At 32.0% G+C, this 26,309-nt stretch overlaps 1 protein-coding gene across 22 annotated transcripts in view; it reads right to left on the reverse strand.

Annotated features, from left to right (window-relative positions):
• iqsec1b (IQ motif and Sec7 domain ArfGEF 1b) overlaps positions 1 to 26,309 on the reverse strand; it is a 347,358-nt gene that overhangs the window by 50,183 nt on the left and 270,866 nt on the right. The window contains exon 1 of one of the 22 annotated variants that reach the window (XM_087273786.1): positions 7,158 to 7,408. The exons of 20 other annotated variants lie outside the window; for them this stretch is intronic. The gene's annotated coding sequence lies outside the window, so the exon portion shown is untranslated. Of the gene's footprint in view, positions 1 to 7,157; positions 7,409 to 26,309 lie in introns of those variants that run through there. One more of the 22 variants, XM_087273774.1, reaches the window with a different exon arrangement.

Below are 26,309 nucleotides of genomic sequence, written 5' to 3' on the forward strand. Positions count from 1 at the left end.
TTCATTCTGACATCAATGCATATGTTACAGTACTTTAAATGACTGATACAACATAATCTGAACCATATTCTGACATCATTGTTTTGAAAGTTATTTAAAACATACACACTTTGAAAAGTAGACACTGTACAATCATATACACGGTTTCTGCAGACTTTTAAAGACACTTTTAAGACCATTATGATTTAAATTTTAGACTTATACAGGACTAAACACTAAGGATTTTTTCTAATGGCCCAGTTACTTCTGTAAATCATTTTTGTAATAATGGAAGATCATGTAAGGCAGTGTTTCTCAACCACAGTCCTGGAGGACCAACAGCTCTGCATGTTTTAGATGTCTCTATTGCCACACACTCATTACACTCATTAGTCTTTTAGTCTCTGCCAATGAGCTGAGGATCTGAATCAAGTGTGTTTGGTTAAAGAGACATGGAAAATGTGCAGAGCTGGTGGTCCTCCATGAATATGGTTGAGAAACACTGATGTAAAGGGATGTGTTGCTCTAGTTTTTAGAATTTAATTTGAAGAATTTGCTGTAAAAATGTCTAGCAGCTGATATGAATTGTATCTCTTTGCTATAAAAAACTTGAATATATGTAATATATATAAGTTTTGAGATAGACAGGTGATTGGTCAAATTAAGAGCTGTTTAAATGATTTAAGACCCACAACACAACATTTCAGTGAATTTAAGACTTTTAGGGCCTAAATTAAGACATTTTAAGTCTTTTTAAAACCATACAGACACCCTGATATAACATGCATATACAGTAACATGTGCATAACATAACCTTTGTGAATTTAAATTTCATGTGGACAGACACCAAAATAAGATGCCATGACTTTGACCCAGAAATTAACTTCACAAATGTTTTATTATGCAGTCTCAAAGAAGCACCCGTTCGTATTCCTGCCTTTCTTAACCAGCTGTCGTTTATTCTTTCATTGCTATTCTCGGACTGCAGTCTGGGCTGACAGACAGCTGAACTCTACAGAGACAGAGGACAGAGCCACTGTGTCATTCCAGCTCTGACTTCACTCTGGTCCTCAATCCATGGAACACATTCAGATAAATATGGAAAAGACATATATTTTAACAGAGCTGGCCTGATTCTTTCCTGTTTGCTCACCACTGATTCCTAAGAAAGAAACCTTGTGAATCTACAGTACGAGTGTGAATTAAATTACAGGCTGAGGTCACGGAACTGCTTAATCTCTAATTTCAATTGCGTCTGTCTGGAAAAAGCTCATTGTTGAAATCTGTCTACAGTGACACAAATCCCCAGTGTTATTCTGTGATGGATTTTGGTGTGAAATTACATGTTATTCACACCGAGGATAATAAACTCATTTCTTTGCTTCTCAATGGTTATTTTGTTATCCGTTCTTATGGGGATATTCATATTCGCTCACCCAGGTGTCAAGTCATATCCATTTGACTTTCTTTACCTTTGATGTGAAACACAGAGGAATCTGAAAAATGTATTATCTTCTTGTTTACATATATACATGTAAGGTAACACTTGACTAGATGAACAAAGTTTGATGACTTCGATGTTGGCTTGACAAAGGCTGATATGAAACTTAAGATGCAAAACACATTGAGGCAGATGGGCTACAGCAGCAGAAGACCACACCGGTTTCCACTCCTGTCAGCTAAGAACAGGAAACCGAGGCTACAATTCGCACAGGCTCACTAAAATTGTACAACAGAAAATTAAAAAAACGTTGCCTGGTCTGATGAGTCTCGATTTCTGCTGCGACATTATTTTCTTGTCACACTTTGGGCCCATTAGTACAAGTTTAGCATTGTGTCAACGCCACAGCCTACCAGAGTATTGTTGTTGACCATGTCTATTACTTTATGACCACAATGTATATGACCCATCTTCCAATTGCTATTTCCAGCAGGATAATGCTCCATGTTATAAAGCGCAAATAATCTCAGACTGGTTTCTTGAACATGCCAATTAGTTTACTATACTCAAATGGCCTCCACAGTCAGCAGATCTCAATCCAATAGAGCACCTTTGTGATGTGGTGAAATGGGAGATTCTCATGAATGAATCTATGCCACAAAGAATTAGGGCAGTTCTGAAAGCAAAAGGGGGTCCCATGAGGTACTAGTAAGGTGTACCTAATAAAGTGGCCGGTTAGTGTATATTTCAAGCCTTTCAACTACAATTATAAAACAACTCGAAAATAAAATGCACAGTTACTGTCGATACTTTTATGATAATTTCATAATGAATTTAACATTTTTTGTTACTGAAAAAGAGGATTTTTCTGCATTTCTCCTTTATGTACAGTATGTATAGATGCATGTTTGAGTGAGCGAGTAAACAATGCCCTTTAAACCCTGTTGTGATGTGAAATCAGAAATCTACAGACTAGCGTTTTAGCACACTGTAATCTATACAGCCACAAAACAATAACAATGATTACAAAATGACCATCCCAAGCCACTTAACGTAGGTTTTGCGATTCACCTCACCCTCATTTCATGTACTCATAATTATACGCCATGGTCCATCCACCCAACAGCCGCCCGACACTGAGACGCAGACATGTTTGCCTTGAGGTCCAGCTGTAATTTAGAGCGCATTAAGCCTCTTTGAGTTAAGTGCTCCTTGCACCCTTTTTAAGCCTGATCAAACAGAAGAACAACAGGTCTTCATGTCTGAGATGCAGCGGTGGACTAATACCATTGAGCAGTTAAAGCATTTAAAGCAATTTTATGAACTGACCAAATATTAATGTACAACATAAAGAGATATGTTGGTCTGGGTTTTTTGGAGAACACATATATATATATATATATATATATATATATATATATATATATATATATATATATTTAAATGTTGAATGTTGAAAATCGGTAGCCAATGACTTAATAGTATTTATATTTTTATTTTATATTTCAACATTCTTCAAAACATCTTCTTTTTTCATTCAACAGACAATAACAACTCCTAAACGTTTGGAAAAATTTCAGCGAGAGTAAATTGCGATTTTCATTTTTGGGTGAACTATCACTCCTGAAATGACAGATAACTCTTTCCTTACGAAGTTTGCAGGCGAATTGATTACCTTAGTCCATATAGGGACATCAAAACGTGTGTGTGTCTGGTTGGGGGAAGTTGAACTTCATCTATATTTGCCATCCCTTCCCCCATACGCTGTAGTGGAGCTTAAACATGCTTTTGGCTTCTCTTACAGGCCTAATCTCTAATCTGAGGGATCCTGTCCACGTGTGGTCCTCCACCATGGTTCCCCTCGCGGGCTGTTGAGATGGATTAAGTGTTGGACAGTTGCACTCCCTCCATCCGATGCAAAACAACCACTTCTGTTTCCTGCATCCTGACTAAAAGAGCAAATAGCTTCCCTGCAGCGGAAATGCTTCATTTGGAGGGTCAGTCGTGGTCAGGTACTTTTTACGAGCTTTGCTCTTACACTTTGCGAGTTGCTTCATAGCATGAAACTGAGCAGTCACAATTACTACACTTTGATATATAAAGTTCTCAGCATATATTAGTACACCCCTCACAAATCTATCTTTTAAATTCCTATTTTTAAACAGAAACTATACAATATAATATCTATGCATATACATTAGATTAGTCAGTTCTGAAGCCAAATCTGGAGCTTAACTAACAAAATAGCTTACAATAATGGTCCAAAAACTCGTACAGCCAAATTATATGTTATAGAAAAATATTAAATACAAATTTAAAAAAGAGAAAAAATCAAGAGAAGCAAAAAAAAAAAATTGAAAAAAATGGTAGTGTTTTATTTTTTTTTACCAATATATTGCGTGAATTTACTTGTATTATCTTCCAATTTCTAAATATGTTAAGTGACAAAAATGTTATTTTAATAAATCTATCTGTTTAATAAATCTGTTTTGTTAAAATGTACCAAAACACATTGCCTATATTCACGGAGAAAGGGATACAATAATTCATCAAACTGTGGTGTACTCAATTATGCTGAGCACTGTAAAAAACGTAATTCAACAAAGTCATGTGATGATGTTAGGCTTATAAGACCAATTCGAGTCAATGTAACTAAACTGATTCTAGACAATCAACTGAACTTGATACACTTCTGGAGGAACTGACCAGAAAGACCATTGAAGGACAAATACTCAATCCAATTAGTTTTCACTTAAAATATGTGACAATAATTAGGGTGTCAAATAAAAAGCTTTTTGTTTTACCATCTGTCTTTGTTCAGGAAGTGCAGTTCCCATAGGCATTTAAAAAATGTCATTAAAGAACCATTAATCAAACACACCAGCCATGGGGTGAATCATAACCCATCACCAAAGCAAATGACATAATTAAATTAAAATATTTTTTGACACACTGTTCATATATTTTTCACATTTGTGCTTTGTTTTGCTTAACAAGGCTGTATTTTTAACACTGTAGCTACTACAAGATAAAATGTCCATATTCTATATTAAATTATGAAATAATTTCACATTTATTTCGTGAATGCGGCTGTATATTGCAGCAAATCATGTATTATTATATATTTTCTATTATTAAAAATATGAATAAATAGGTAAATATATACATAATTTATTACAAGTTAAAACCATCTACAGTTTGATGTATTTACAAACAACAAACATTTAGGCATTTAATCTTTACAATTGATGCCCTTGCAGCATATCTTTGAGGCTTGTGTGAAAAACAACACAGTGATTCTCTTGCTCTGGCACAAAACAGACAAACAGTTTCGTCATGCTCAGACATTATCAGGCCCCAGACGTCTGAAATGAGCGCTGAGGTCGAGTCTAAATAAACACAGTTTAGAGGACATGCGGCAAGGACTGAGCAGCGCCATCTAAAGCCACAGATGTGCACAAACAGCTGTCAACGCCTCAGACTGGGCTGTTTTGATGGCCTGAAGCCTGACAGGAGTCTGATTGTGGGCAGTGTGTGTGTGTGTGGGTCTTCAATCAGCTGTCTGATACCTGAGGTCTCACACTGTCATCTTCACAATGATATGAAAGAAGCAGACCGTGAATGCAGAGAGTAACATTAACATTAGACTAGAATGTAGATTTTAAATGTAGAATTTATTACCATAGCTTTTACCTTTTAGCATGGAAATTATATGTTTTTAAAACATCTGGCTCAAATTGCAAAGCTTAATATATTCAATTGCATACATGTTTTATATTGCGATAAAGTTTTATTAGCTAATCTTTGTTATTATTTACTAACAAAATAATGAAAACTTCTTGTAAAGCATTTATTAATCATAGTTCAACATGTACTAATGCATTATTAAAATCCAAATCATGCTTGTTAACATTAGTCCACTGTGAATTAGCATGAAAAAACAAAATACAACATTATTTAAGTTACTAACATTTATTTTGATTTATTTTGAACAGAAATATCATACATTAAACTTCTTTAACAAAAAAAATAATACATTTCAACATTGCAGTGGTATGAAGCACAAACTTATTATTTTTTCTATCCCATTACCACACACATCATTCGTCTATTATAGTTCAACCTATTTCTTCTTTTATTTATCTCTTCTTTTTACATAAAACATATGAGCTTTGCATGAGACATATTTTATCCTTTATCCTTACATTTAAATACAAAATTTATATACTGATGTTAACAAAGAATAAATACTGTAATAAATAAATTTGTTCTTAATTCTCTATTTATATAGCTATAAAAAATGAGGAAACATTTGACTTTTTATTTTACAAAACATCGTTATGTGTTGTTCTTCCAAATCTAAAACTAAAATCGTATCATTCAGGCATTGTTTTAATCTTCAGAAAACAAACTATTATTTGGTAAAATAACCCTAATTTTTCAATCACAACAAATGAAAACGCTTTATTGTTCTGACAAATTGCCAAGTAAAAATGTTTAAGAAAATAAAATATAAAAATTTACTGTGTATTTGAACCATTGTGTATAGAATGAATAGATAAATGTTTGGCTGATCAGAATATAAAATAAGAACACAAATGACCAAATGACCAAAATAACTATATTACAGTCAACTTTATCAGATGAAATGAGTGTAGTTAACTCAAAATTGACTGAAAGTTAATTCTAGTCATTTGAAGTTTTGAACTTAGCGTCGAAGGTACATTGTAAAAAGTGATTAGTTACTTAAAGCAAGTAAACCAGTTGCCTTACAGAAAATGGAAAAGGTGGAAAAAACATATAATAAATGTGGATAGGAAAAAAGTATAATTGGTTTACTTTTATTTGAAAGTACTTATTGCATAATTACAAAAATAAAGTCAACTTAACAGTTCCAAGTTACAATGGGTTTACTATGTTTTTGTAAAGTCAACTTGTTGCTGTTAAAGCAATTGTTTTACTTTTCAAGTAACTAATCACTTTTTACAGTGTAATGAGTTTAAATGCCTCATTACTTCAACTTAAATGGAGTAAGTTCACAGTACTTAAATAGATTTTTTTTTACTTAAATGGTTTATAGCAATCTGTTTCCTCAAACGGTTCAAGTAGCCTTATCGTATTGGGTTTTACAGTACTAATTTGGTTTGAGTTTTCTTCATTATTGGGTTTTACTGTACTCAAATTGCTTTGTTTACTCAAACTGATTCACAGCACTCATTAGGATTAGTTTTATAATTAAGTTTATAACTTAAATGGTTTGTTGCAAACGGTTTCTTCAAATGGTTTTTGTTACTTTAACTTTTTGGGTTTTACAGTGTACAGTAGAGTGCTGTAATTTAAAAATCCAATATCTAGCATCCCACCATTTCTAAAGTGACAACAGCAAAGTTTGATCTGTGTATACCTGTCTATTTAGTCATCCTGATTGATGGCCAGTGACCACAAGCATCTAATCTCATCACAACGAGAAACACGTCTGCGATGCAAGATCTGTCAGACACATTCAGATCTCATCCTCTCCCCATTAAAGCTTCAAGGTCATTTCATCAACTCAGAGACAGCAAAATATCACCCTTCAACAAACACTGAACTGTCTGCTCCACAACTTCATCACTAATTACACTGTGCTAAACACCTTGTCATTGCTAAACGCAGAATTAGCAGAAAGAATAACAGACACAAATCACACGTTGCCAAACTCTCTTAAATTGAACAACATTAAAAGGGCTTCACATACCCGTCTAATTCAGTTGGAGTGATGCCAGCTGTCAAAACAGGACACAAATATCCTCTCCTTTGCTTTGGGTCACCAAAATTGACGGTATTTCTTCACCTTCTTCAATATAAAATAACTTTTTTTTGTGCTACAGGCTAAATACATTTAGAGAATTTATAGACAACCGGTCACTGGCAGCTGGTTTGTCTTCTACTGTGTGTGTTATTGCTCTGTCAAACAGAGGTTTTGGGAAGTGCTGAATGTATGTGTGTGTGTGTTGATTTTAAAGGAAGGGAGTGGTTCCTGTGACAAAGCCAATTGCTTTCTGTGAATTGAGAGTGATTTGAAGTCAGTGTGAATGTAAAGACATACTAGAGATCCTGTGAAGTAATCATATTTTTGAGATCATAATGCTGCTTATCTTATGCCTTGTGTTTGGAAACAGAGTGTAGTCAGGGTTATTATCTTTAAGTGAAACTGATACCTTAAAAAAAATTTTTAGCCAGTTGCCAAAACAATATATCTCACTATTTGCTGTTTAAAAAAAGGAGAAGAAAAAAGTGAAACCATATGCTAATGATCCTGTGATAAATAAACATTTTTTTCCCTCTTATAGAGCAGGTTATCCAATGCCTTTGCAAATTAATAGCAGCCACTGGTATTATCATTTACTAAAATAAAAAACATTACTAGACAATACAGTATGTTACAATGAAAAAAATATAATACACAATGAAGTACATATTTTACTGTTGAGGATGTTTTTGTTAGAGTACTAAAGTGAATAAATAACAACAAAAACAAAAAAAATTTTAATACATTTCGGGAGCGTACAATTGTAACAAAAAAAAAAAAAAATAAGGTTTATGTAAGACTTTTTTTTTTAAATCAGTGGGAAAAACTGATAATGTACACACAGACATTTGCATTATATTATATTTGCAATATATTTTATGGTCATTAAAGATTTATGGTCAGAAATATTAGCCCCGCTTTTATTTTTTTTCTTTTTCTTATCTTTTATTTAAATATTTCCCAAATGATGTTTAACAAAGCAAGGAATTTTTCACAGTATATCTGATAATATTTTTTTCTTCTGGAGAAATTATTGGCCCATTTAAGCTATATTTTTTCCATAGTCTACAGAACAAATCTTTATAAAATAACTTGCCTAATTACTCTATCCTGCCTAGTTAACCTAACCTAGTTAAGCCTTTAAATGTCACTTTAAGCTGTATAGAAGTGTCTTGAAAAATATCTAGTCAAATATTATTCACTGTCATCATGGAAAAGATTAAATAAATCAGTTTTTAAAAACAAACAGGGGAGCTGATATTTCTGACTTTAACTGTATGTGTTTGTATTTATATATACATATATATATATATATATATATATATATATATATATATATATATATATATATATATATATATATATATATATATAGACACACACACACACACACACACACACACAAGTCTGGTCGTCGATCCCAGTTGTAAGAGCAACAAATAATAACTTTACATCCAGTTGATCATTTGGAAAAGTGGCACAAGGTAGATTTTTCTTATTAATCATCTGTTGAACTGCATCCCAATCATCACAAATACTGCAGAAGATTGGAACCTGGAGTAGGTGGCAACATCAACAGCATTTGTGCTGCCCATTACATTACAAACCACAGGAGAGGGCAAATTCTTCAGCAGGATAGCGCTCCTTCTCATACTTCAGCCTGCACATCAAAGCTCTTGAAAGCAAAGAACGTCAAGGTGCTCCAGTATTGGCCAGTCCAGTCACCAGACATGAACATTATTGAGCATGTATGGGGTAAGATTAAGGAGGAGGCATTAAAGATGAATCCAAAAAATCTTGATGAACTCTGGGAGTCCTGCAAGAACTCTTTCTTTGCCAGTCCAGATGACTTTATTGAAAAGTTATTTGAGTCACTGTATGTATGGATGCAGTCGTCCAAGCTCATGGGAGTCATACACAATATTAATGCTTTTTCCACTGCACCATGACTTTATATTCTGTACTACACATTACTTGTGCTAAGTGACAAGACTCTTGTTTAAGCAAAGTCAGACCGTACTGTAATTGAAAAATTAAAAATCAAGAAAGGATCATATTTTATTTAGCTAAAATTAGTGTAATCTAGAGGCCTTTGTCTTTATAAGCCACTGCTGATACCAAATGATCAACTATAAGTCAAGTTATTATTTGTTGTTAGTTATTTATCTTGGATAGGTGACAAGACTTTTGTCAGGTATGGTGTAAATATATATCACATCAACTTAATTCTATATTATTTTTATCTTTTTCTTTTTAATCATTTAGAATATTATTTATCTATATCTCAGTGTACATTATAATGTGAAGATCTCCATCATAAATTTTAATATACTTTTCTATAATTGTTTATAGTATATTACTTTTCATAGGGTGAAAAATATGATTAAAAAATATTAGCATCTTAAAGATTAAAATGATAACCAAAACATAAATCTAGCTTCACTAAACACAATTATGGGGACCTATCGAGGAAGAACTCTTTTCTACCTGACAAAAGAAGAACTATTTCTCAAACAGACACTGAGTTATGAATAAATCTCACACAGGTGGGCCATCTGAGCCTTTGTTAAACTCTCTGTGGATTCATCTAAAACCCGACAGTGTCAGTAATGATTTCTAACACAGAAAGAGAATGAAAGGTTTTCATCGCTCCGTGTTCATACAAAAGAGACGACACTGAATATTTCTTTACAATAATGTCCTATCTCAATGCAGGAGAAATTTTGATGGCCATCCTTTCTGAAAAACGATCCCTGGGCACAAAATGTGCTGCAGATCAAATGATGGATTTCATTCGCACATGTGGGACGTTCACACAAGGACCTTTGTGAGGACTTCAAGGCGCATGTCAAAGTCATTTTGTCTCAGTGTGTAAGAATGTGGAATGAAATGTGAGAAGGGATCGAGTGTTTTCAATCTGAGAGCTCAGAGAAACTTTGATGGCATTTCATCTGGTAAAAATGGTTTTACCAAGGATCACAGAGCTGACATGCGGAGCTTCCTCTTTTTGAAACCACAGTGATTCACGATCTGTTCCTTCATGCCATTCAGCATCATTAATAGAGAGGTTCATCACTGTAGTCATGGTTTCAATCAAAATAGCACAGTTACTGTGGTTACTGTTACTAATGTAAAATCATATTCAATCTGAATTACCATCAAAACTAATTTATTATATTTATATACAGATATATTTAAACACTATGGCTCAAGGATGAAAAGAGGTTTTCAATCATCAAAACAATTTTTTTTCTTTCCTCTAAGATTAAAAGTCTTGATCATTCTGTATGTAAATATTATGTATATTATATACACATGTTTTAAAACATTTCAAAAGTAAAATTAATTCTGTCAGAATTTTGTTAAAATAACTCCAACTTTAGTTATATTTTGTAATTAGATGGCAAATAGATGAAATTATATGATATGTCAGCCAATTCGAATGTTATCACTCAATTTACTGGCGGCTATCAGTGGTTATCAGCTGATATGGGCCAGTAGGGGCCTTCTGCACCTACTGGTAGGCTTAGAAGGCTGTTATCATCCATCCACATGGTTAATCAGCAATAGATCATATATGGCTGTGGCCGGAAGTTAACAAGAATTATTTATATAATTTATTACATTTTCCATTAATACCTCATCCGTCACAGTAATGCAAAACCAGATCTGGATCTGGAGTCTTTTCTATTAGTATAGCTGATTAACCACGATAATTATTTATATGATTTATAAAATTTCCCATTTATTGTATTTTATTAATTCAATTTTATCACTTGCTTCTCTTACTTAAAGCAACAGTTACATATCAGAGTCATTAATTGCCAGACTTCTGTGCAATCTGTTAGACAGTGCGATAGATGAGTGGTGCGTCTTATTGGCTCAGTGCCATGTCTTCGACAGTGGTGATTTTTCATCTGTACAGGCAGTCGTGGAAGACCACTCCCCGTGACACAACATACTGATACAGGCCGATTCATTTTCACCAACAATTAATCCAATCCACTTTTTGTCCAGTTTTTAATTGGAAATTCACGAAGAAAACTTGAAGCCCTGTAGCCTTTCAGTTCTCGTAAACCTTTGATCAAACTTCTATCTTCATTTGAAATGACCATTTTTATTTAAGCCTTACGCAGATAAAAATGAATACATCATCATTACGCTAAAGAAAGTAAATAAAAGGATTCTTCTAATGCACAGATTGCACTGTTATTCCAGAAATGTATTCATTCTTATTCCTGTAGTTTGATTAGCAGTCTTATTTTTATGTGACATATTATTATTGCTTGGTTTTTTGAGACACAGTGTATATATATATATGTATATATATATATATATATATATATATATATATATATATATAAATATATATATATATATATATATATATATATATATATATGTATATATATATATATATATATATATATATATATGTATATATATAAATGTATGTATATATATATATATATATGTATATATATATATATATATATGTATATATATATATATATATATATATATATATATATATGTATGTATATATATATGTATATACATATATATATATATATATATATATATATATATATATATATATATATATATGTATATATATATATATACATACATATATATATATATATATATACATATATATATATACATATATATATACATATATATATATATATATATATATATATATATATATATATATATATACATATATATATATATATATATATACATATATATATATATATATATATATATATATATATATATATATATATATATATATATATATATATACATATATATATATATACATATATATATATATATACATATATATATATATATATATATATATATATATATATATATATATATACATATATATATATACATACATATATATATATATATATATTATTACGGGTAAACATATGGTAGTTTAATAATTGTGTGTGTGTGTGTGTGTGTATACATATATATATATACATATATACATATATATATATATATATATATATATATATATATATATATACATATATATATATATATATATATACACATATATATATATATATATATATATACACATATATATATATATATATACATATATATATATATATATATATATATATATATATATATACATATATATATATATATATATATACATATATATATATATATATATATATATATATATATATATATATATATATATATATATATATATATATATATATATATACATATATATATACACACACACACACACACACAATTATTAAACTACCATATGTTTACCCGTAATAATAGAAGACATGCCCACTAAAATATAATCTAGTGTAACAATAATATTGTTAAACAATGCAAGACGGAGCATTATTTTACCAATATTTTGAATATTTTTATTCAAAAGTTATTCGAAACATTAAGGAGACAATATTTTTACAGTTTTTAATACATATAAAATCATATTCAGATAATGGGATGCCATGTGTTTGACCCATATACTTATTTTAAAGAAAAAAGTAACTGCCAACATTTGTTTTACCATAATAATAATAAAAGACAAGCCCACTAAAATGTGATCTAATGTAACAATAGTTAATCTAAATACTAATAACATTAATACACGAATAGAAATGCAAGATAAAACATTGTTTTAACCATATTTTGATATTTCTTATACAAAAAATGTATTTGAAACATTAATGAGACACTTTGTGGTATATAAAAATCACTTCCATTAATTTAATTTGATGCAAACACCAAAATGGGATGCCATGTGTTCAACCCCTTTTCAAACAATTCAAATATAATGTTTTTTTTCTTCATTTATAACGTTACTAAAACATCAATTACCATCATTCATTATTTATGATCATCTCACGGAGGCCAGAGACAATAACTGGAGATACAATCATCTCCCATATCTGTCGAAACAATTTCCAATCAGAAACACACTGGTCTTCCCCTGCAGATGAATTAATTTGAAATTTCAAGGTCAGGGCACAACAAAGCAACACTATTTATGTCAGCCATTTAGTTCATGAATACCAATGAAATCCCATTACATGCAGTCATTACACTACACAGTCGAAGGAAAGAATAAAAAACTAATCTAAAAAAATCTATGTGAAGTCAAGAACTGATCAAAACTCACATTACAGTGTGAATAAACATTTACGAAACATCAGAATACGATATTTTATATCTGCAAAACAGTGGAATGAACAGATTGGGCCTTTACAACACATCATAAAAGCAGTAAATGAAAGAATTCAGCAGGTTGACCTATATGTTCTGGCACCCCTGGCAAAATGCTTCATTTTTTCTGTGGCACTCGAGTACATTCTTATAAAAGATAATAGCCAGACATAAACTGATCCCTGTAAAAGCACAGCAAAACACAATGAAAATGGTTTTACAAACTCCTATAAAATGCACATTCTGCTATAAATTCCGGACTGGCTTGGGTTACCTGCTGAGGTGGTCTCTGCAACATCTGCAATTATACACACAGTGCAGCACATCTGGGAGCTGTCGAGAGTAACCTTTACAAGGGGCATTCAGAGCCGTCCATGCATACCAATACAGATACGCAACAACATAACACTGCTGCTGGCTGCATATACTGCTCCAGAATCAGATTCAAACCCTCTATAAATTCATTAGTGAAACCATCATAAATCTGTAAAGCCATATGGTGTGTAAATGCAACCTTTGTTTATTTTCTTACTATTTTTGCATTGATCAGCCTTACTTCAAATTCAAATTCAACAGCAGCTAACTTAGCACTGTTTCTTGGCGCTTGTACTGATCTAGAGCTTGCTCCAAATCTGCTATACAGTTATTAATAAAAGCATGCATTTTAGGAAAAACAATATGTTCTGTAATCACAACCTGCATCAAACATATGTTTTGTTTAGATTCACTTACAGCTAAGACAATCTGCACATACTGGCCCAGAATCAGCTTCAAATCCTCTATATAAAGTCATCAGTAATTTGTTAATCGTCTGTGAATAAGAGGTAGGTTCACCCCTACTAGCAATGATGCCAATTGCTTTATATTTTTTAACAAGAAGTGATCTTATATACATTATATAATGTAATTGTTTGATATTTCCTTAAAGTGTTGATATATTTATATTTTCATATTTAGGTTTTATTTTCCTTTTACTTATTTGGGATATATTATATATCTGTGATAAGATGTTACTTGACAAAATCTTATAAAAAACAAAGTGTATCCGTATAAAACTGTGAAATGTGACATACAGTGGAATTTGTTGTTCATCTAAAGTCATTTTGTTAACTCCATTTCTAAGGTTAAAAATAAAATACTAAATAATCAAATAAGATCAAGTTGTTTTCTTAAATATTCAAGCTTAATTATTAAATAAAGCCTTTCTGAACATTTTCTAAAATAACTGCAAAAAAAAAGAAAAGAAAAAAACGTTGCTGTTTGTTCAAACTACTTATTTAAAATTAACTGACACAACAAAATTCTTGATTTTATTTTGGGACAACTTAATTGTTTTATGTTCAATCCATGTGAATTTGTAAAAAAAATGATAAGGTAATTTAATTCCTTTATGTTGTCCAAACACAAATTGAGTGCGTAGAACCAAGCAATTTTTAGTGTACTTTTAAAATACAATTAAATAAAAAAAATAAATAAATAAATGTTTAAAACAATCTATAAAATGAAAAATATAAGTCACAAAACACCTCTGTTTTAGTCTATGCCTTATTTAAATTTCTATTGGCTGCTAGTATGAAATTATTTTCGTAGATATTATATGATATTATATGTTAATATGAAATAAACTTACTCACATGAAATTAAATATCCCCCAGTCCTAGGAGCTACAATATGTCCCACCCTGTCTTCATGTTTCAGTTGAGATTATGTCAAATTTCTAATACAAATTGCAAATTTCAAGCAGTTCAAGGGACCTTTAAGGGTCAAAAGCATAAGCAGCATAATGCATCCCCCAGAAAATGATAGTCTGGTTTTGAATTAGTAGTTTTTACTGGTCTAAGAATTTTCACATCTTTTACACACTGTGTCCTCTTCAGTTGAAATCAAACTTAACCTCAGAGAGCGGACGTGTAAAAATGTCTTAGGCCCCTGAGGGAAGTCCTGTCCATTTCAGAAACCCTTTAACTGTTTTTCCAAACTATGATTTTTTTCTCATGTTAACAACATGTTTAACACTGAAGCCACAGACGTATATATTTTCATAACTGGGCGTAACTGATGATAATCTGATGATTTCTTGTCAGGCTTCAACAAGGTGGAAGAAAAGAAGTATTCCTTTCGAATTAATGAGAAGTCAATGAGCAGGAACAAAATAATTATACGCTGTGCCCTTAAGGTATTAATACTGTGATTTGCCACGACACGCAGCTAAAGAAAGAAGCAACGGCACAGAAGGAACTATAAACACTGCGTGAGCAGAATATTTGAAAAGTGACATCTTCTCCTATAATGCTTTTGTGTGTAATAAGATGGTGCTTGAGGCTATGTGCAAAACAGGAAAGAGTACAATTAACTTTTTGATAATTATTGAGTGTATATATTAATTGGTTTTGATTTAATAAGCCAAAGTTTGCTTTCTGTATTATAATAAGGGTTGTAATCATTTTGTTATTTTTTAATATTGTTAACTTTGTTACAACTTCCTGCCCAGGGACCACAGACTTAAATTAGCTTTATAGCTAACTCTCGCACAACATGTCATGTTGTACATTGCCCCTTTGTAAATGAATAAATAAATAAATAGTTTTATTAAATCTAAAACCATAAAACATATTTCATTTTAGCTTATTGGTAAATAAATTATTTTATTTATCATTTCCAGTATGTAACTGTACTAAATCCTCTTTTATTTTTCATGTTTACACTGTTTACACAAACACAAAAATTGCTAAACAAATACAATAAAATCACAAATTTAAATTGAAATACAATTCAAATGTAAAACTTAGTATGAAGTAATTCAAACTTTTAATTAAAACTGTATTTAAATTAAATTAAAACACTGTAAAAAAAAATTCTGGTTGCCTTAAATTCTTAAGCTGAATCTAATTAACCTTATTAGTCTATTGAACTTATGTTGAATATTATGATTAACTGTCTTAAAACAGCTCATAAACAGCTTATAAAATTAAGTTAGAACATGATTTACTTAGTTTAACAAGTTACAATGAGCTAAAAAAAACATTTGCTGTCATGACTAATTGATCATGTAATTTTTTTACAGTTTACAACATGATGTAAACATACTAAAATAACCAACGCAATCATGGCAAATTTGCATGAATTTGAACGGTATAATTCATACATTTAAGTAAAATTTGCTTATCCCCAATGGCAGTTCAAATGAATACTTCATGACATACTTTTTAATACTTTTCTGACAATACATAAAAAAGTGTTACTGTACATTTCCTCAAATTGAAATAACACTGGGTGCGTCCAAAATCACATTACAAATCACTATTGTATGTCATTTTACAGTATAAAAAGTAGTGCATTCAATATATAGCTGCACTTTAAATACCCGGATGATGCACTTGTTCAACCTTTAAAATGAAGTGTGGAATGTTGGACACTTCACGCACTAATGGCCGCAGCTTTGCCCACGTAGCGGACGGGGCATAGCTTTCGAGCACTGATGTTGATTATATTATACAGCCTTCCATGGTGAATGCTGTTATGCTCATGGCAGGTATTATTTGGTAGTTTGGTCATTTATTTCACTAATTTGACAACCGTCAGACATCATCTGGGAAACGATTTGAATTTCGCTTAGTAAAAAACACTAGTGTTCCATTTAAGACGACATTACATAAATATACTATGCTGTTGAGTGTGTACACAAATACATAGTGGATAATATATGTATTTATGTACATATACTGTATAGTGTGCCATTTGAGAACTTACTACTTTTCACAATTTGCTAAAATAATTTGAAATTAAATAATACTGAAAACACTTAATCATTTAGTATATAAAAATACAGAGTCAGGATTTATACTCCAACAAAATCATTATCAACAAAATTTCCTGTCTGACGTGAAACTAGTAATCTCCAGTAACTATATGCTTTTATGTTGAGAGTAAACGTTAAAGGCGAATTTCCTTGGAAGAGCGTGTCACAGATTTTATGATAATCTGCGATGCTGTTAGCATGACGCAGTCTATCAGAGCTGATGCAACCTGAAAAATCACAGCGGCTTCTGTGCGTCGCTCCCTTCCCTAGAGCTGAACACTGTTCTTTTAATGCACATGTATAAGCACACATGCTGGCACACGCTCACACACACCCTACAGTCAAACATCTGCACTGCTAAACCTGCAACTCTGTTTGCACCTCGTCCCATAAAGCAGCTTTCAGTGTTGTACGTTTAAACAGTGACGTATTTCCATCAGTCACAAAGAGGCCATTGCTTTAAAACTTACTTTCAGAGTTTGTAAGACTGTTTGAAAATTCTGTATATACAGTATGATTTACATGATTGTTTCTAGAAATGCAGGATTCTACAGTATAGATTTTACATGTTTTATTTATATTTAATTTTCTATATATTTGAATTGGTTTTTAATGGTTAATTTACTGCAAAATCCATTCAACATGTTCAGAATTTACTAAATTCCATATCACTCAAGGTTTCACAGCAACTTCCATTCTGATATTCCATCCAGATTTTATACAGCCTAGAAATCACTTGGTTTAAATGCTTTGCTGTCTATCCAATCCAACTGAATTCCCCCCCTTTGTTTAACCTTCAAATAAAAAAACAGGCATTTTAACTTCCAAGCAGCATATAATAAAAAAAATTGTACAAAATAATAACAATACCATAAATAACACCTCAAATGAAAAAACATTCAGGGGGGGTCAATCCGTATAAGCTGACACAAGCTTAGAGAACTTTGAGGCACTTTCGTTTTTACCTGTTTTATCGATTTAAACTATTTTGAAATAATAATTAAATGCTTTAAAACAGTGAGAAACTTTAACAAATCAACATTTGTGTATATAAAACTTTGCTCCATCAACATATTATTAAACAAATTTTAAATTCAACAGAATTAAAGCTCCAGTAGTCACTATTGCAGCCATTTCTGCCAACTCTGACTTCTTTATTATTCCAAAGGTCACTATTCTGTTTTCCAAGACTCAGTTCTAGTGAAATGTTGTTGTCTTCAGATGAACGATGCAAAAATGCAATCAACCTCCATATGCTTTCACTCACGCTACTGCTGAAAGATGGCCAGATGGTGAGTAGCAAGTCCTGAAAACCTCAAACCCAAACAGGCCTTCATCATCCTACAGTATACCTTGTTGTTACGACAAACACTAGCATTCTTTTCTTTCCAGATTCTTGGGAAGTTTGCTAGAAAACTCATCTAAGTGCAGCCAAGCAGCAATTACAGGCTGCTGCAGATTGCCTGAACACACCGCAACAAATTACAAACAAACTGTAAACACAGAGGGCTTCGCTAAAGAACCGAAAGAATGTTTAAGGGAAGGCACTCCAGGTGAATAGGGGAAACAAATGACTGATTTGATTATGGCTAAGATAATAAACAATGTTAATGGTAAGAGCGGTGGGGTTAAGAATATTGATATACAGTTGCTATGGAAGACATTAAGTTGATGTCAACAGAAGTTCAGTTTAAATATGCAAATAAGGCCTTATATCATGAAATATGAACTAATTTGCACACATTTCTAACAAAAATTAGAGTTAATTTTTGCAACTCCATAATTCAGAAAATGCTATCAACAGCAGCCAGAACAAAATTAGATTATAAAATGCTGTATATAATAGAGGTGTGAATTACACTGGTCTTACGGTTCGGATCGGTTCCGATTATCATGCCCGTTCAGTTCGATATCTCTGTGCATCACGGTGCATTGATGATGCTTTCCATACACAATTTAAAATTTTACTTCAGAGCACAAGCATTCTTGTATTACAATTTATAAATATATTTATATACTATTTGTCATACAATTTTATTCTTTAATACAATTAGGTTGGGTAAGCTCCATGCCGCCCCTAACAAGATGTCTCCCTGGGTGATTGCCCATATTGCCCATGCCTAAATCCGCGTATAAAAAACTGCGTATAAATACGTAATAACCAGTTATCATCTATTACTGAACCGATACCGAATTGTCCGTGACTACATCGCGGTGGACCAAAGATGCAATTAATTTTGACACCCCTAGTATATAATAAGAGCAACTTATGTATGAACATATTACTCTATAAGAACCTTTAGAATACATACATGAATAAAGAGGAGATTCATAGTTCATAGTAAGAAAACAGCCTTTAAAAAATACGTATTATAGACTAAAAATTGCTGGGTTGTTTTAGCCCAATGTTAGGTCAAATACAGACAGTATTTCAATCCAGTATTTTTAGAGTGTAACTAAAAACCTTAGATGCAGATTGAAGTTTAAATGCTTTTTTTACATTAGACAAAAGACAAACAAGCAAGCAAACAAACAAGACACACACACAATGCACTGTAAATAAATGCTGGGTTCCACATAATTTCTTCAGTTAAAAAAAAAAAAAAAACTAATCTCAATATTGATAGGTGTAATGTAAAAACAGTGTCTTGCCCTAAAAGTCTGCTTACTTGCAACTGCAGCATCCAGATTCACATCATGAAGATTATTATCTGCAGTAGCTCTGCATTTTTAAACTGATAAATAAGAGTGAAATGTGTAACACTGCTGCTAAAACATATGCTTGTATATTACGGTGGAATGTTTTGTGTGGATATGGAGAGCTGACCAGACAGGTGGCTTCAATAAGCACTACTGTAAAAATAGATCATAGTGCTGAGCCACCAACAGCACAAACACACTAGGGAGATTCACTAAACAGCTGCATTAATGCCGTGTGCTTTCAATGGTGTTCACGAACCACCCAAAATAAAAGTTTGCGAGCTAAATAAATGAATTAGCACTACATGTGTTTTTCTTTCTGTGTAATTCTTTTCAAAAGTTAGGGTTCTACTTGTTCTACCAATGTTTTCACTAATCCTAATATGCCAATATGCATAAAAAACATAATACAACACTATTTATAGCAAATAAACTAATAATTTAAAAACATATATTCACCACAAAAAAAAAAAAAAAAATGAAGAAAAGAGTATTGACCTTATTCTAAAATGAGGAAGTGAGCTCGTTTTTGCGATTGTTTTAGAACTTGCGATTTAGTTGCCTGTGGGAGAAATGACAAGGAATAATAAACCATAGAAAACAGTCAAACTACTAGCTCTACAAACAAATGTTTGCAAAGTTAAAAAGTGAATTAATATAATAAAAAGAAATAGCAGTTTGCAACGTCAAGCAGCAAAACGAGCTGTTTCTAACTTCTAAAAATGAATGGAAGTGAATGAGGGCAAAAGTCTTGAGCCAAAAAGTTTTAAATGGCTGCGCCCACTTGTACACAAAAAATAGGGTGATTTGTTTTAAAACCCTTAATCAGGATTAGCTTTCAATACAATTTTATAAAACAATTGAATTCATTAAAACAAATTAATGCTAATACTATCATTTATAATACTAAATAAATATAACTACTAGTATACATATGTATTATTAAAATGATTGTATGAATTGAATTGTATGGATTGTTTACATTTTTTCTTACAGAATATTTTGAATTTTTTTATTTATTTATTTTTTATAAAAACTGAAGATGTAATTAATCTTTTATGTTTATGTATACTTAATTTTAGTTTAGACTTTTAAGTATATATGGATTTCTGGCTTAAAAACTTTCAGTTAAAAGAAAAGTCTTTAAATAAATCATTAAGCATCACAAAGTCAGACCGCTTAGTTTTTGATGATTTTTTTAAAAATTAAAATATATAAGAAACAATATATATATATATATATATATATATATATATATATATATATATATATATATATATATATATATATATATACATATATATATATATATATATATATATATATATACATATATATATATATATATATATATATATATATATATATATATATATATATATATATATATATATATATATATATATATATATATATATATATATATATATATATATTGTTTCTTATTAAATACATTAGGTAGCCTACTATGTTAGGTGTGCAATCTGACACAATGACAATAACACAAATCATAAAAATAAAGCTTCTTTATTTTGATCTCTTGTCTAAAAACAGAGCCAAAACGGTAGGGATTAAGCTAAAGGAAGTTTGTGTAACTCTTGTTTTTATCCACGATTTCAGATTTTACTCACCAGAGAATCTGACATGCGTTTTCTTTTGTTAACTGCAGGAAAAGAGTTCAACTAAATCATTTCTCGATTTCACTAACACAATAATACCAGCCTTACATGCAAAGCAAAAATTAGTCCATCAATTTTCCTTCAGTTCGGTCACTTCCAGTGGCCGTCATCCTTGAACCAATCTCCATCACCCCAAGCTGCTTGCTGTTCTGTCTGTTTCATTGCCCTGATTTGTTTGCTCAAACTTTCTTTTGCACTCTGAAGTGTTTCAAACGCACAAAGTGCCCAATTCGCGCCACAGGATGCCTAATCCAATCTTTGCATTGACTTCACATGTAGATCACTCGCGCTTCCTCCGTGTCTGCCTACTGCACAGGCTGCAAAACAATTCCGCCCACTTCTATGTAATGCAACGTCTGTAAGTCACTTAAAACAATAAATTGCACACTGAAATAAATATAATTTAATTATATGGTTTGTAATTAGATGTTTTATGAGATTTTTTACATTTTTTTGCGATTATTTTGCATTTAATTAAGAATTTTGGAGGATTGCAATAATTTCCGACTTTATGTTGCTTTTGCGTTAGATTCAGCAATTGAAAAATCGCAAAAAACTAGGAAATCTGCAAAGTTTTCAACATTGAAAATCTTAAATAATTTTGAGCATTAAATCATTACATCAGCATGATTTATGAAGGATGACATGACACATAAGGCTATAATAGTAATGCTAAAAATTCAGCTTTGCCATCATAAGAACAAATTACTTACTCCTAGGGCCATTTATTTCGAAGTTGTTATTTAGCTGCAACATTGGTGTTTTGTAGCATCTAGTTTTTTATGGGGTGGGTTGTTAGCCCAACGCTCAAAAAGAAGCAGAACATACACACATACAATATGGACAATTCACCTACAGCGCATGTCTTTGGACTGTGGGGGAAACCGAAGCACTGGGAGAAAATCCATGCGAACACGGGGAGAACATGCAAACTCCACACAGAAATTCCAACTGACCCAGTCAGGGTTCGAACCAGCAACCTTCTTGCTGTGAAGCGACAGCGCTACCCACTGCGCCACCATGTCACCCCATAAGAACAAATTACATATACATAACTGCTTTACTGCACACAGTATACCTGCAATACACATTGGGCTAAAAATTGCTTCTAATTCATCCTCATCTGTGGTAAACACTATATATCACTCAGTCCTAAGATGCTCTCGTCGTGACACAGCAGATTCAGATGAGAAGGTACAGAGCCCTGCTTCATACCGCATCAGCCTAGCTTTGCAATATTTCATGGTCAACGACTCCAACTTATGCCCTGAATACTAATTTAAAGAGGAGTCCTGCAGTATTTCAAAAGGCGAGGTGCACCAAAACTCTCCCTGGGCCCCAAGAAATGCAATCATAATCAAATATTTAACGTTTATTTTGAGCTAAAATGAAAAGAACCGCTTTGAGATCTCATCTGCTGACAGCGGACAGAGCTGAATCTGAAATTGCTTGACCTCAATTTTCAAAGTTATTTATATATTTAAGTCAGTTATTTAAAGTACCAAGACAGCTGGGTTGTTAGCCGTCACAAGGTGCCAAAAAGCGCATTCATTTAAATAATATTTGCACACAGCAAATTGGATAACAGCTGCAGAATATATAAAGCTCTGAAAGCCTTTACAAAATAAATCGCTTACTGTCGTAGTCCATTTCTTCGCCACTCACAGCACTTCAGGATAAACGACAGCTTTCCATATGATGTTGAACTACGTATTGGACGGTTGCATATTTTTCACAGATTATTTCAATGTAATTCAGATTTAAACTTGCCCTGTCAATGTTTTCACTGGCCCTAACACACGCACACACACAAAAACATCTAGAATTTTTATTTAATAAATTAAGAGAGAAGTTTATATTAACATTGTTACAATTTTATGTATTATTTATTCACTTTAGTTTGAGGACCAGCTACTAACATTGTGGCTGACTAATTCTGCCATATTCAAAAATAAATTAATGGAAATATATGCAAATAACATATATACGTTCATACTTATTAAATATTACATTCAAATATCTCATATTTGCAACATATATTTTGAAATATTACAAAAATGGCCACTTATATATTTTTTCAACCATTGTAATAACAAATATGTACGAGTTCAAATATATTATATATAGCCGTATAAGAATAAATATTTAAAATAGCAGCTGTCTAGTTCATGACATATAATTTATATACAGTTGAAGTCAGAATTATTAGCCTCCCTTTGATTTATTTATTTTTTTAAATATTTCCCAAATTATGTTTAACAGAGGTAGGACATTTTTACAGTATGTCTGATAATATTCTTTCTTCTGAAGAAATTCTTATTTGTTTTATTTCAGCTAGAATAAAATCAGTTTTAATTTTTTTAAAAACATTTTAAGGTAAAAATTATTAGCCCCTTAAAAGCTATATATTTTTTTCGATAGTCTACAGAACAAACCATGTTATACAATAACTTGCCTTATTACCTGCCTAGTTAATCTAATTAACCTAGTTAAGCCTTTAAATGTCACTGTATAGAAGTGTCTTGAAAAATATCTAGTAAAATGTTGTGTACTGTCATCATGGCAAAGATAAAATAAATCAGTTATTAAAAAAAAGTTATAACTATTATGTTTAGAAATGTGTTGAAAACAAAAATCTACTCAAAAAGCTCATATTGACAACCCAGACTCATTCTGAAAATGTACTGCTATATACATTTTTAGAGAGCGCCAAAGATGTCTCAGAAGCTACGCTTTTTTTGTAGTCTTTGTTTTCGCGAATCCACCAGAGGCCGCTGTGTATGCTTTTTCAGATCTCAAATTTCTCTTGCGAGTGCCATTTACTGTTCACTGTTGACTGACTGACCAATCGACTGACCCACCCCTCCTTCTTCCCTTAACCCAACCAATAGTTTTTTTAAAAGCACAGACTGATTTTTTTTTGTTGGTTTTACTTTTTGAATGCAAACAAAAAACACATTTAAATGAGAAGTCGTTTAATCAAAGTCTCTTAAAGGCAAGTCATTTCACTAAGCAACTATCTTTGAAACATCTCTTGGGCAGTATGCTCAGGCATTCTGTATGAATGGGGAAACATCAAACTCTCCAAAACAGCTTGCCAAGCTTACCAGTGATTTTCATATTAGGAATCACCAATAAAATTAATCAACAACCGTGTCTTTAGTTTAATTTCTAAACGTTTGAATCACACAAAATCTGCAGAAACTCACATCTGGTCCGAGCCCCACCCCTGGAAAATCATCAGTCAAGAGCGATCAATGTTTGGTTCCTGTACTAGAAGACAGACTTTATTCACCATATAGCGATCGATGATTGGCTCCCGTACTAGTAGGTGGGGCTTTATTCCCCATATTGACGTTACACTTTTCCCCATTAAAAAAGACGCGAGTGACATGTCTTGTGTAATCTATAGTCTTTGGTTTAACGTTGTTGTTCATTTCTTTACCACCCACAATGCTTCAGGATTCCAGCTTTCTATGTTATGTTGAATAACATAATGGGTGATGACATATATGTTATGATTTTATCGTGGATCAGCGATTATAATCTGGAATAACGGAAAGGCATTTCCAGAAATCACAAGTCTCACCAACCTGAAACCACAAACACACCCAATCTGATAGCAAGCATCTCTAGCCCACATTTACAACACACCAGCAATCCCCATAGACACAGCTGGAGCTCTTTGACAGAAATAGACTTGTTTTGTTATAGCCCGGCGAATCCCTAGAGGAGAGCAGCCATAATAATGGCAAGATTGCACATGGGAGAGCCAAAGCTCAATGTCAAACTCACCAACACATATCAGACCGCTTAACTGTCCGGATCTGTTCTGTGATGACAGACACTGGGATTGTTAGTATCATACTATATAGCGTTGTCCTGTGTGATTCTTGTTTTCTGGTAGATATGTTTGTGGGACGACAGTAGAGACGGCTGGGTAACATTAGGAAGAGGTCTGAAATATTCTTGATGAGTCATGTGGATGACTAAACAAATGCACAGCTGTTATTCATGTCACAGAAGAACTGTGACACATTTTGGGGTGTTTGAGGCTGTTGTCATTATTTATGACACATATATGTCATTATTTAATAGTTTTTTTGTCATTTCAAACCTGAAAGACTTATGGTGGTTTCACAACAAACTCAAATGGATATTTGTGAATTCTATACCAAGTCAACGTAAATGAGCATCAATAGGGGTGTATTTCTGTCGGGCAGCGCAAATGATGTGAAATGACAGATTGTGTAGCACAAATGATGGAAAATGTGTGGAGATGTGTGGCTGCAAATGTGCAGAACTTGCATTAAATTTCTTCCTCCACGCATGTAAAAAAAAAAAATTACTCAAGTGGAAAATTAGGGTGAAAAACATCCTGCGAGTAATCTAGAGCAAGTGACATGATGCTTCACGTCTGGTGTGAACACAGCACTACTTTCTTGTGTATAATTCAAACAAAGATGTTTTGATAAATATTTCAACTAATTTTCTCTGCTCATACATATAAATTATAGAATAATAAGGATTTCCAAAGCAACATTGGAGGCCTGTGATAAAACAAGGGATGTCCAGATCCGAAATCATGCCTGATCACTCAATTTCAGACTCGATCGGAATCAGACATTACCTCCCGATCAGGACTTAAATATATATGTACACACACACATAAATATATACAGTATA

Source organism: Danio rerio, chromosome 11 (assembly GCF_052040795.2).
Source record: "Danio rerio strain M-AB ecotype USA chromosome 11, GRCz13ab, whole genome shotgun sequence".
Classification (NCBI taxonomy): domain Eukaryota; kingdom Metazoa; phylum Chordata; class Actinopteri; order Cypriniformes; family Danionidae; genus Danio; species Danio rerio.